Source organism: Heloderma suspectum, chromosome 7 (assembly GCF_057233095.1).
Source record: "Heloderma suspectum isolate Gila_16-S chromosome 7, 16-S_ref, whole genome shotgun sequence".
Lineage (NCBI taxonomy): Eukaryota > Metazoa > Chordata > Lepidosauria > Squamata > Helodermatidae > Heloderma > Heloderma suspectum.
In genome coordinates this window covers 35,279,355-35,288,394 of record NC_139464.1, presented here as the reverse complement: position 1 = coordinate 35,288,394, position 9,040 = coordinate 35,279,355, and positions in this window count along the sequence as shown.

Below are 9,040 nucleotides of genomic sequence, written 5' to 3'. Positions count from 1 at the left end.
GGTCCCCCTCCTCCTGTGAGCAGTAAGGGAGGCGCGGGAAGGAGCCTGCCTAGACCGGAGGCCGCCGCCCTTCCCAGACCTTTCTCTGGAGCTGCGTGCTGGCGGAAAGAGCTGCTGCTGCGCCCTCCTCGCCACCTGCGGGCAACAGCGGCTTATCTATCCGCCATGCCGAGAGCCGGTTGCGATGGCAATCGAACCTGAAACAAATGAATGAGATCCCGAACTACTAGAGGGAAGGCGCGGCCCCTGCTGGCCGAAACGGCTACTGCGAGTAGCAAGTTCGCCCATCTTTTTATTTTTATTTATATATATATATATATATACACACACACACACACACACACACACACCCGAGCTGTCTTTGAAGCTAAGGGCAAATCGGCATATTGCTGTGCGCATATTTAGGACAGATGAATCAACAGATCTAAATGTCATGTTCAAATCCGAGCTTGACTTCTCCACGCGTCTTCCAGGTAGTCAGGTAAGGCTGTTAAAAAAAAAGCTGAGGCTTAACGTGATACCTGCCTTCAGCCCCGAGACAGCACAACGAAACTGCATGCGTGTATGTTCACAATCTCTTTCTCTGTTTGCGGATCAGCCACCAGTTTGAGTACTGGGATATCAGGATGGCGGTTTGGACTCTAGGGGTTGACCCCCACACCTGTTTCCAGGTCAAGGTGGGAAGCTGCAAAATCCATTGTAATGCAATATGTAAAGCAAGTCGTCTCAAACACTGTGCTTTACCACAGGGGTGTTGGACCTCTTTCAGCCCAAGAGCCAAATTCAGTTTTCAGGGAAGTCTTCTGGGCTGCATTCTAGTGGTGGGTGGGGCCAATTGCAAAAGGGGAGGGGCCAAAACACCAGTGTATTTAGTTTAAAGCTCTTCCTGCCAGTAACTAAGCCTTAGGAGAGGCATTTCAACCTCTCAGAGGAGGAGGAGGAGGAGGAGGAGGAGGAGGGACTACAAAAGCCAAGAAGCCATGACACCATCAGTGGTTAGGGGAAGAAGGTAGTGCCAGGAGATGGGAGTGTGGCCATCCGGAGACCCCAGGCTTGATGTTCTGCCCCTCTGCTTTACTAGGTTATGTAAAGCAGGAATCCTGTGGCCCGCTAGACAGTGGCTAGACAGCCATAGGATATGCTGTTTTCCGGGACCCAACCTTGGAGCCCGCACTCTGAGGTTGGTTCCTGGAAAACTGACCTCCCTCCACTTCCATGCTGCCTCCAAGGCAGCGCGGAACAGCCCCGTCCTCTGGGCTCACAAGAGGAGTGTGGAGCAGCCAGAAAGGGGCATGGCTGGGGGCGTTCCGGAGCAGGGAGAGCATAGCTGCCTGTACAACACATCCTATGTGTCATACAGCAGCCTCCCTTCCCACTCCTGTAGCTAGACAGCCACAATCGGCTGTCTATCTGAAAAAGCAGGGCAGGAGAAGCATGGAGGGAACGATCCCCTCCATGCTGCTTCTGCCCTACTTTGGATAGGCGGTTGCCTCTGAGTTTGGAGGCGGCCACCTATCAAGATAAGATTGCGCCCTAAATGTATGAATATTTCCTTTAGCATACCAAACTGTAACATTCTCTGTAAGACCATCTCTACACCAGCCTAAAATCCTGCATTTAAAACGGGGCTTTCTGCTTCTGTTTTAAATGCAGGATCACGATGGGCTCCCTTGACATGTGCTTCCTCCCCCTCCTTTCCCCCCTTATCAGAGTCTTCCATATGTTTCATTATACAGCCGCTAGGTGGTACTCTTATTGCGGTTTTTCCTTTTTTACAAGGAACTCAAGCAGAGTAATTTGATAGCTCATTCGATCTTTTAATACATGGGATAAAGGTCATTTAGTGTGGGAGACACCCTGGAGGTTGACAACGTCATCTAAAGAACCCGCAAACTTCCCCGAGTAACCAATCTCAATAACAGGATAACAGCACCATGTGAAGAAGCCCTAAAAGTGAAATATTACCAGTACAGTGTTATGCATGCCTGCTCAGAAGTGAGTTCAATGAGACAGGGCTGGCCCAAGACATTTTGCTGCCTGAGGCAAAGAATAAGGTAGTGTCTCCCCCCCACACACACACTCTTGCTCCCATTCCATGTACAGAAGTCGACTGGACTGGCAATGAATCTGTCTTCATCAGTGACAATGGGGTAATGTCCTGCCCTGCACCTGAAGGCAGGAGGCTAACTTAGAGGACGCAGAGTAGGCTGTCTCTAAAACTCAAACTCACTGCCGAGTTTGGAGGTGGCCACCTATCCAAAGCAGGGCAGGAGAAGCACGGAGGGGATCGTTCCCTCTGCATTTCTCCTGCCCTGCTTTTTCAGCTAGGCACCCGATTGTGGCTGTCTAGCCGCGAGAGCAGGGAGGGAGGCTGCTGTACAACACATAGGGCTGGCCCTGACATTTGTACTGGAAATACACATGTTAGGATACTGGAAAAAGACATTTTAGGATTATAATCTAAGGTTGTGACCTCAAAGGCAACTAGAAATGTTATGTTTAAGTAAATATACTCTGTGTCCATCATGGCCCTTCACATGGTCCAAGCTTGTAATTATAACCAAGTCAGAAAAAGCCATCAAAAAGTAGAGACTCACCAAGACCCGAAGGCAGAGATCTTAACATCAAAAATGGAGATAGCTCAAGATATGAAGTTTAGGGTGGTGAAAACAAAAAGGGATTGTGAGGAGCTCCAGAAGGATCTCTCCAAGCTGGGAGAATGGGCATCTACATGGCAAATGTGGTTCAGTGTAAGCAAGTGTAAAGGGATGCACGTTGGGGCAAAAAATCCCAACTTCAAATATAACCTGATGGGATATGAGCTTGTGGTGACCAACAAAGAAAGAGATCTTGGGTGGTGGACAGCTCAATGAAAATGTTGACCCAGTGTGCGGCTGCTGTAAAAAAAGGCAAACTCCATGTAAGGCATAATTAAAAAAGGAATTGAGAATAAAACTGCCAATATAATAGTGCTCTTATATAAATCAATGGTGTGACCACAGTTAGAATACTGTGTACAGTTTTGGTCATTGCACCTAAATATATATATATATATATATTAGAGCTGGAAAAAGTGCAGAATATAGTCACACAGCATATAGTCAAACTATGGAATTTGCTACCACAAGACATAGTGACAGCCACTAGTTTGGATGGCTTTAAAAGGGGGTTAGACAAATTCCTGGAGGAGAATTCCTGGAGGAGCAGGCTACTAGTCATGATGGCACTATGCTACCTCCAGTATCAGAGCAGTATGTCTGTGCACACCAGTTGCTGGGGAACATGGGTGGGAGGGCATATGGCAACAAACAAAGGCATATGGCACAGATGCCCAATAGCAGACTTTGCATTTTCACTCCCTGTGACATGGCCTGGGCTATTTATTTATTTATTTATTTATTCAAAGCATTTTTATCCCATTCTTCAGTCCAAAGGCTCCCAGGGCAGGTTACAAGAATCAATTATTAGACAGGCCCTGCCTTCAGGCATACAATCTAAAAAGACACGAGGCACAAGGAAAGGAATTGGGAGGGAGGAGGAAAAAAGCATGATGGTGACACTTGATCCAGTTGCCTACATGCATGGGAATATATCTGTATTCTGGAACCAACTGAATTCAGGTTTGCACTACATCTATTGGCCTTCTGGGCTAGCCTGTTTTTGCTGGTCTGTTCTCCTTTTCTTTCTTCTGAATTCAAGCTTACTCTGTTTCTTCTCCTGTCCCCTCAGGGCAAAATGTTTCCTCAGCTGTCCTTCTGGTGGCAGTTGAAGGAGAGAGGGACCACCACAGGGAGCTAGTTAGTAGCAGCTCACCAAGTTGTATCTTCTTCTCTCAGCCCCTCAGACCAAGATGCTTCCTTAGAAGCACTTCTGGTGGCATTTGAGAGAGGGAGGGTAGGTATTTGAATAGACATGGCAAGTTTTCTTGGATAAATTTTATTGAATGGAGTTGATGGCCATTCATTAGGTTAGGTTATTTTTTCTTTGCACATCTTGTGACCATCTCAGAAGATAAATTAGTATTTGCAGTGCTCTTGTAATTGGTTTTATCCCTGGTATCTATTCCACGTTTGCATTCCAGTTGACCCTCGAACTGCCATGGAATCTTCAGACGTACTCATCTACTAAAATAGCATCTGCTGTGTTCTACAAGGAGAGATAGAGACTGGGTTTGCACAATCACAGAGGGAAAATAAGTCACACAAGCCAGTTGTGAACCACCTAATTAGCATAATTACCCCACTGGTGAGGGTGGGTGGCTGGGGTGGTTTAAAAACCACCCTGAAAACCATAGCTTGTTCTAGGGTTGTTGAGTAGTTTATAAACCACCTGAGTTTGGACACCATGACAACCTGCACCCAGCAAGGGTAATTATGCTAATTAGGTGGCTTGCAACCAGCATGCACAGTGATCAAACCTGCCCAGAATGTGATCATGCAACCCTGCCCAGAATGTAAAAGCATTGCAAATGTCAACACAGTTTTTCACATTTACTATACAGAGAATTTAATGGGGGTGGGGAAATCATAATTTACCGGAGAGGCTTCTGACCATCTGGTGATCTGAAATTGAGCACGTCATGATCCTGCGAAGGACACGGAGGCAGAAAGCCCTGGTACAGTCACAGGATTTCTGCATCGTGTGATGACACCCTCTGGGGCTCCAGGATAGGTTGTGTGGCATACACAGTTCTGTCCTCCAACAGAAAGGAACAGCTGCAGAGTTTAGTTTGAACGCCTGGGAGGCTGCTACTGCTGCCTCCAGTATCTGCTGCCTGAAGCAGTTGCCTCACTCTGCCTCATGGTAGGGCCAGCCCTGCTTACAATACATTTAAAAAATAACGAAATACACAAAGAGTTGTTGTTGTTGTTGTTCAGTCGTTAAGTCATGTCTGACTCTTCGTGACCCCATGGACCATAGCACGCCAGGCCTTCCTATCCTCCACTGTCTCCCGGAGTGTGCTCAAGTTCATAAAGAGTTATTAGGGAGGGGCAAAGGTTATACAGGTTTCCCCCAGACCTCAGATGTTCCAGCTGCTACTCTGCATCTGAATCTCTGGCCAATCTCAGAGGAAATGGCTGCCAGATGTTCATTTGTCAAAGGGTGAGGCCTTCTCTCTTGGGCTGCTGTTGCTGACATCTCTTGCAGTTTTGGTTCCTGATGGCAGATGCAAGAAGCACAGCGGGAGCAAAGGTGTTCACAGGCCCTCTCCCAGTCCTCAGATGCTCCAAGAGTTCTCAGCACCCTCACTAAACTACAATTCCTATGAATTTGGGGAGTGGGATGCGCATGATAGTTATGCTATCATGTCTACTTAATGCAGATGTGCCCTAAAATCCCTTGAATCATGTCTCTTCGTTGAGCATAATTAGCCTGAGGAAAAGCACATGGAAGACCCTTGCAGTGTGGATATATATTAAGTAAATGGTAACAAGTAAGTTGGTTCTCTTACCTACTTACTGCTTATCTCACCAGTGTCTAATATTCCATTTCTTCTTATTAACAATTTTGGATGCTGATTTTGGCAGACGACTATGTTTGAAAATCACATGACCCCTGATTTTTATCAACTTATTTCTCAATGCCAGTGTTTCTCGGAAACAGCGCAATCGTATGCATGTCTACTCAGACATAATTCCTACTGCATTTAATAGGACTAAAGCTGAAAATATTCCTGAGAGTAAGTCCCAATGAATGCAGTGGGACCTCTGAGTAGAGATGTGCAGCTGTTTGCCCCAGGTAAATGCTGTGGGCAACCTGCGGGCTACATGCAGCCCTTCGAGGCCTCTACTGAATCCTCTCCCCCACTATTGCTGAATTCCCCCATGAAAATTGTACTCCCCACATCCTGCCAAACAGTTGTTTGGAGGGCTGTGGAAGTGCAGTTGTGATGGGGAAGATGGTGCACAGAAAGGGCCATCCCACCTGCTGTCCTTCTCATGAATATCATGCTTCTCTGTCTGCCAAATGGCCATGTGTGGGGGTGGGATGAGGATGTGAATATGGGGAAGGCTGTGTGTGTGTGCGCGACGGATGTGTGTTGAAAGTACAAATGGGTCTGTATGTGTGTGTGTGTGTATGGGGTGGGAGCAAGGGGACACTGGTCCTGGCTACACCCCCTTCCAGCCCAGGACTCACCGCCTAGCATGTGGCCACTGACCCATGACCACTAATCCACATGCAGCTCTCAGGGGCAAAAATGTTCCCCAGCCCTAGGGTACAGGATTGCAACCTAACTCTAATCCTAAACTCAGTTATTGGGAAGTGTGTTGTGTTGAACTTAGTGGGACTACTGAGTAAACTTGCATAGGATTGCAGTGTAAGACTACAATCCTGTGCACAGCTACCTAAGAGTAAATCCCATTAAACATGGTAGAATGTACATCTGAGTAAACATGCATAGAATTGTGCTGTTAGAAACATCAACAATACTTTGGTAACCCCCAGGACTGATTATGTGTGCACCAAGATGAGGCATTTATTGTGCGATTGTCATGCCATGTTCACACACATTCTGCGAGGGGTGGGGGAATCCTGATATAATCCATGTTTTCCCAGTGCTGCTTCCATCTTTTTTTCTTGTAGCTTACAGTGGAAGAACAATGATTTATAATGCTTGGAGACCAACATCTGGAAACACCCTGTTGCAAGGTGATTGATGTGCTGCTCTTGAGAACATCCCAGTGGGTTCAGAATGCATTGTGGATTATGGATCAGGCTCAGAGGGACCCCAAGATTTGCAGAAGAACCACACACATGAAGACACTTTGGAGGGAAAAAAGGAGGGTGCCTCCCCAAAACAGCTCCATGTGGACTTCGCATGCTCACAGAATCCTGACTGTTGAAGGGCAATGGAAAAATGGGGCTGGCTGGAACCCTGAACAGGAGCATTCCACACTGCAACATTTTATTGCAAGTCCCACTTCCCCCTTGGTTTCTGATAAATAGGTTTCCAGTAAATAGGCCTTGCCTTGCATGCACAGGCTTACAGTGCCAACATGGTATGTTGACATTAGCACAGCACATTGAGATAGCTCATAGTTTATATGCACTGCAAATAGCAACACAGTGTTATAGCAAGAGCCTTACCCAACTTGGTGCCCTACACCTTCCCTGAGGACTTTGGATGGAACCTATTGGATTCTATTAAGTCCCTGGCCCTGGTGAGCATTTCATTGAGGATAAAAACCATAACTTTGCTGCCAGGATTTGTGTGCCCCCTGCCACCAGAAATTTGCTAGTCACCATAGTTCAGCCTTCCCCAACCTGGTGCCATCCAGATGTTTTGGACTACAGCTCCCAGCATTCCTAACCACTGGCCATGCTGGCTGGGCTGATAGGAGTTGAAGTCCAAAATATCTGGAGGGCACCAAGTTGGGTAAGGCTGATGTAGATGATACTAAGCTAGATGGACCAATGGTCTGATGCAGTGTAAGGCTTCCCAAGTTCCTGTCCTGTGTGTACAGCCTGTTCTTACCTGCTGAACACATGGTCAGGACCAACAGGCATGATTTCACCTCCTTTTGCTCACTCAGTATGTGGATGTAAGGTAAGAACATGGATATAAACCATAGTAACACCTTTCCAAAAGTTATCGCCCATGAATCATTATCAGCCTCCATATGTGGGTTATGTCTGAATCACAATCAACAGATCCAACTGTTGAGTAATTGTGCTTATCATCACAGCTTTACAAGCAGGGCAAAAACTATGTTACTATTAAAACTACCAGATACTAGCAAAATTATTTGCAGTGGAACCTCAAGCCAAGCAAAGTTCCTGTGGTTTCACATTTTACCAATATTTCCTTGAAAATCAGTCTGTAACCTGAAAGTCCATTATTGAAGCAAATGTGTTATTTTATGAATTTAGGTTTTTAAAAAATGTACACAGTTTTAATGGGAGGTCCAAGAGTTTTGATTTAAAGGTTGGTTTCTTCAAAACAAAACAAGATGACATGATTTTTCAACAACTGGTTCAATTCTAACCCACCATCAAAAATGCTGCCTTGGACAGCATTTAAAACGTAGATGTATATTAAAGTGTGTATAACATACCATGTAAAATATGGACACAGCTTTGCAATTCTGTTCTTAAACTAATGTAATATTTTTATTGTTTGGTCTTAGCAACTCTGGACTTTACATCACCCTACTGTGGGTGAAGAAAGTTTGGGATTTCGAAATTAAAGGTTTCCTAAATTCATAGGCACAATTCAGAAAGATCTGAGAGACATATCCCTCCCCCCGAAAGTCACACATATTTTTTATCTGTTCCTCTCAAAATCTGTTACTAGAATTCACGGAGAAACACAGAACCACCACCATCCCCACACACACATACACACGCGCGCGCGCACGCAGCATTTCTCACATGACAGTAGCATTTCCTCCTTGTACAAATCCTATTGCCAAACAACAGGTCTTAAAATATCTGTGACTATGAGAACAGTTTCATAGATCGATAATAGCCCCATTCTATGAGCAATTAAAATAGCTGCCATTGCAAGTATCTTGTCCTCCAACTCAAATCTGCCTACTTGACATCAGATAATTCACTGTGTATTTGGTCCTTTTGCCCTGGTAGGCTAGGCTAGCGTTCTGTGTGATTCCACATTTCAGGAACTCTTTGCTGCCTTGTGTTATGCCTGAGACATATGCTCAAGGGCTATCCCGTCTTTATTGCTAATACTCACACATTTGTAGCTCTCAGTCACCACTTTGAAAACAAGTTCCTGGCTGAGCCTCGATTTCATGACACTGCTGTTGACCTGAAAAAAGGCACCATTCTTCACCAAAATGACTTAAAAAGAAACGTAGTTTGAATTTGCTAGACTAGAATGTAACAGTAAATTTGATTTTATTTGTTTAGGGCTCAATGGAAACCAAGATCGTCCCACTGCTGTTGTTAAATTCTAGAAAAGGAAAATTGTGTTATTGGCTGTCGTAAATTGCTGTTGTAAATGAACAAGAGTCTTTTAGTGGAGTAAAAGCAAAAACATTTTGCACAACCTTTTGTGGACTGGAATCCATTTCATCAG